Below are 5,205 nucleotides of genomic sequence, written 5' to 3' on the forward strand. Positions count from 1 at the left end.
AGCCTGTGGGCTCTGAAGTGAGACTTCTGAGCTATGAACTCTGTCTCTCTCTCTCTCCCTTTCTCCCTTTCTCTATCCCTCTTTCCCCTGATCCTTTGATTTTTTTTTTTTTTGAGACAAGATTTTCTGTGTAGCCCTGGCTGTTCTGGAACTTGCTCTGTAGACCAGACCGGCTTTGAACTCAGATCCTCCTGGCTCTGCCTCCTGAGCTCTGGGACCTACATCTTTGGCTGTGGATGCCTCTTCAGGCTGCTTTCCCATTCTAAGCCTCTTGTTTCTGCAACTGGAAAACTGGAGTTCAACTGATACCTGCCCTACAGGCTACTGAGAGCAAATCTTCAGTGTTGGTGGTTTTTGTTATGAATCTGCCTACTAGTGATGCAGTAAAGAGCATCAACTTTCATCTCCTCCCCATCAGGGGAATGGGCCAAGGCATGCAGAGCCACATGACATAGAAACGGAAGCCCCAAGTTTCCAGCTAGTTAGATGGCTCAACAGGTAGTGTGGTGCTTGCTGTATGAGCCTGCGTTTGATCCCCAAAACCTACAGCAGAAAGAGAGACCAAAGTTTATCTTCTGAGCTCCACATGCATGCTGTGTTAAGCAGCAGCACCTCCCAGTTAGAATGGGGAGGGAGCTGTGGAGATGGCTTAGCACCCACATTAGGAACACAGAACTGTAACTCCAGTTCTGGGAGCTACAGCGCCCCCCGCTGGCCTGGGTGGTGCCTGCACACATATGGTGCACATAAACTCATGTCGGCACATACAAGTACCCAGAAGGAAAAATAAGCAAATACACAATTAAGAGAAATTTAGATTGTGATCCGTCCTGGCCGTCCTGGCCCCTCACCACCTGGGTATAGGAGGAGGCTAGTAGCCGGCAAGCAGTTTCCTGCCCCTCACCCAACTCTTCTTTCCAGGTGGATGATCCGTTAAGGACACTAGAAATGGCCTCCGTGAGGACATGTTCCTTTGGACATGCCTCTATATGCCCTGGTCAATGCCCCTTCCCTTCTCTGAGCCTCAGTGGGAGAAAGGATTCCTACCAAAGGGAGTTAGCCAAACAAGGGCCCCTGTGGTCTCAAGCTCCCTTCCCCTTTGGGCTGAGCTGACTGACCAATTAAGTCTGATCATGAAGTTGAGCTCCAACCAATGGGAAAAGACACAGACACCACTGGGGGCTGGAGAGATGGCTCAGTGGCTAAGAGCACCAGCTGCTCTTCCAGAGGTCCTGAGTTCGATTCCCAGCAATGACATGGTGACTCGCAACCATCTCTAATAGGACCTGATGCCCTCTTCTGGTGTTTCTGAAGACAGCGACATTGTACTCATTTACATAAAATAAATCTTTTTTTTTTAAAAAAGGCAGTCACCGTATGCAGTGAGTATAAAAGAGGTCACCTTGAAAAAAGAAAAAGAAAAAAAGGCCGGGCGTGGTGGCACATGCCTTTAATCCCAGCACTCGGGAGGCAGAGGCAGGCAGATTTCTGAGTTCGAGGCCAGCCAGGTCTACAGAAAACTCACAGAGAAACCCTGTTAGCACCAGGACACTCTAAGGCCTAGCCTAACCATGTGACCCTAGACCTGCGTTGCCAGGACAACGACCCTCAATCCCACAACTCACCTGGCTCAGTTCCCACCCTCACTGGTGTGATGTCATTCTCCGTATAAATCAGGGGATCCCCCCCTCCTCGCTCTCTTCTCTTCTTCTCTTTCCCTCTTCCCCCCTCTCCTTCTCTTCTCTTTCTCCTTCTCGTCCTTCTCTCTCCTCTTCTCTGCTCTTCTACTCGCTTCACCGCCCCACCCCATCCCTGCTTAATAAACCTCTCTCACGTGGAATCACCTTGGTGTGGTCTGCTGTTTGGTTTATCCGCCCAAAACATAAAAAACCCTGTCTCGAAAAACCAAAAAAAAAAAAAAAAAGAAGAAGAAGAAGAAGAAGAAAAGAAAAAAGAGGTCACCTTGGTCATGTGCTTCCTAGCCTCCCACTTAGGTTGTGGCACACAGTTGACAAAAAGGGATTGTTTTGCCGAGTTACTTTCGCTTTGTGTGTCGCCTCTGAGAAGCTGAGACTGTTCCTCCACACGCTCTGTCCCTAGCTGCAGAACTCGGGCAGTAATGGGAGGTTTTTTTGTTTTTTTTGTTTTGTTTTGTTTTTTGTTTTTGTTTTTTTTTTTTGTTTGTAGAAGTTTTTTAGTTTATTTGTCCTTTCAGAAATCTGCACATCACAGCAGAACATCAGGTCACCTCAGATCTACTCCTTTGGCTTCGTGCCAGCACCAACACTGGCCTTCACAATGCCCCTGACCTTCTTGTAATGGGAGATCCTAACCCTGGGGAAGTTCATAGAGTTTTGTTCTCTGGCTCTGTGGATGTCAACATTGGAAGCCAGCTGGATAAAGGTGGTCGAGCTCAGTGTCTGCATGCATTTCCCCTTCCTCCTCCCTCTCCCCTGGGGCAAAGGCCAGGGAAGGGGGGATGGAGTAGGGGTGGGGGTGGGGCAGGTGCTGCCCACTGGAGAGGCTGCAAGAGTGTCACCCACAGCCTGTCTGGCTCCCGTGTGCCAGGCACTGTCCCATATACTGGGGGACAACAGCATTGTACAAAACAGATGACACCAAGTAATAACTCAACAGCCAGAGTAAAGTCAGAAGGGGTGGTGGGTGGTAGGTGGCGGGTGGCGGGGGTGGGGGGGTGGGGGTGGATGCTTTGTGAGCAAAATTAAACATTGTTGTTGCTGTGGCTGCTACAGTTGCTGGTACTGCTACTGTTGTTGTTGGGCGGGGTCTCCTGTAGACCAGGCTAGCGTCACACTCCTTATTGCGCTGAGAATGACCTTTATCTCCTGATCTCCCTGCCTCCACCTCTTAAGTGCTGGGAAGACAGTCATACACCACAACACTCTGCTCAAAAAAAGCCACATCTTTATAAAGCACGCCCTGTGGGCCAGACCTTGCTAACAGATGTTAAATCATTTCAAGTCCTTATGACAGCCTTACGTGACTCAAGGTAAAATCACCAGCCAGATCTCATCCCCGAGGAGATGACGGCAGAGAGAGGTTAGGTAGTTCTTCTAATGTCACACAGCCTTTAGGAGGTAGCACTGACATTGGTACCTGGGTTCCCACTGCGCTGGCTGGTCAGGGCAGCATTAAGTAGGTCAATTTGTTCAGGGAGGCGTCCTGAGAGGAGGTTGATGTTTGAGCCGAGATGCAAGAAGACAAGGGGGGGGGGTGCGGAGGCAGAAGGTTCCAGATGGTGAGAACATTGACTCCAGAGGCCCTGAGGCTGAAGCACAGGGCGGCCAACTCCAGCTGTAGCAGAGGACACATGAAGTCGGAAGGGTGCCAACCCAGACGCATGGGGGGTGACGGGGTACCTCATCCTTCCCCTAGGACATTCTGGACCTTCCTCGCCGTTCTGAGGGACACTCAGAAGTGTGATCTAAAACATTTTTTGACAGAAGCAAGGGCCCTTCTCTCCAGAGTCAGTCCAATTAGCCTGAGGAACAGCGGATCCTCTGAAGAAACCAGCCTTGGCCGGTTCTGCCTCTTCCTGAGCTCTCCCAAGCGGTGGTCTTGGTGCCTGACAGAGTGGGGGGAATGACTCCATCTTTCCTCACCCACACACAGAAACACGGGGGAATGCCTAGCTCCTGCTCTTGGGGGTGCAAAGGCCGGAGTCTAGTCATAGTTTAGTGAGGGGGTGCAGTTTCCCAAGGCTGCCTTTCAGGGGGAATGTCAGGGGACTACAAAGGGCTCCCTTGTTTTTGAGACTGACCCTGGATGGTTTGGAACGTGGCTTCCCCTCTGTTGGTATTAGGAATACCATGTATGGTTATTGTGAATATTAATATGTAAAAGACACATTCCTGGGGCTAAAAATATCCTAGATATAATCTAAGAGGTGGTAAGTAAGATGTGATGAGCTGTGTATTTTAGAATATCTATATAATATAATATATTAGAATATAATATATACACATAATATATATTATATATACATATAATATATTATATGTAATATCAATTATATATAAATATAAATTATATATAAATATATAAATATATATTATATATATAAAATATCAATTTTTTTCAGCATTTAAAGCCCCTGGCCCTTGGTTAATGCTGTAATGTTAGCTAGTATTAGCATGAAATGTTCCATAAATATTTGTTGAGTAGGTCCCAGGACCTTTTCACGCAGCGTGTATCATTTATTTGATCCACAGCGCTCTTGAGGCCTCAAACTCAACACTGTCTGGGATTGAGTTCTTGCGTTCATTCGTCTATCTGCATCTGCCTCCTCCCCCGGGGCTGCCCTAGGTGCCCCTGTCTTCACTCAGAAGGGATGGCTCCCAGCTCTCAGGAGGCAGAGGAAGGTGAATCTCTGTGAGTCTGGGCCAGTCTGGTTTAAAGTGTGAATTCCAGGCCTTCCAGACTGGCTAAGCCGACACTACAAAGTGAGACCCGGTCTCAGTCAACCAATCGAGTAGCGCGCGCGCACACACACACACACACACACACACACACAACCAAAACACTAAAAACCAAGTCCAGCCCTTAGTGGGCTGAGGAGGTGGGCCCCTTGCTTCTGCTTCCCAGGCTTGGATAGTAAAGACATGTGCCACCAGTTCTAGCCCCAGCTCTCTTTAAAAATTAAAGATGGGGCTGAGAAGGCGGTTCATTGGTCAGGATTCCCTCTTCTGGCTTCTAAGGGAACCCTACATCTAACACAGACACACACACACACACACACACACACACACACACACACACACACATTTAAAAGAGGGCTAGAAAGATGGCTCGGTGAGTAAAAGCCCTGGTGACCAAGCCTAATGACCCACGTTTCCGGCAATTATTATCATCACAGGTGATCTTTTTGGGACTTGGGTGGTGGAGGGGACTGCAAGTTGTCCTCTGACCACCACATGCATTCAATGCCATGCGAGCCCTCCCTCCCAAAACACACACGAACCCAGGCACAGATAAATAAAATGTTTTGTTTTTTTTAAAAAATAGTTCAATGTTATTGCTCATTATTTTCAAAACTTCAAAAGTGGGAGCAGGGTGGTACATGAGGGCTGTCAGGGATCTGGGAGAATGGGGCCGGCTGCATCCAATTACCACGGACTGGGGGGGCGGGGCTCTAAATGTTGGAGGCGGAGGGGTTGGCTCAGTCAGTTTTTTGTTTTTTTTTTT

The sequence above is a fragment of the Mus pahari genome, chromosome 23, assembly GCF_900095145.1.
Source record: "Mus pahari chromosome 23, PAHARI_EIJ_v1.1, whole genome shotgun sequence".
In the NCBI taxonomy this organism is placed as follows: Eukaryota; Metazoa; Chordata; class Mammalia; order Rodentia; family Muridae; genus Mus; species Mus pahari.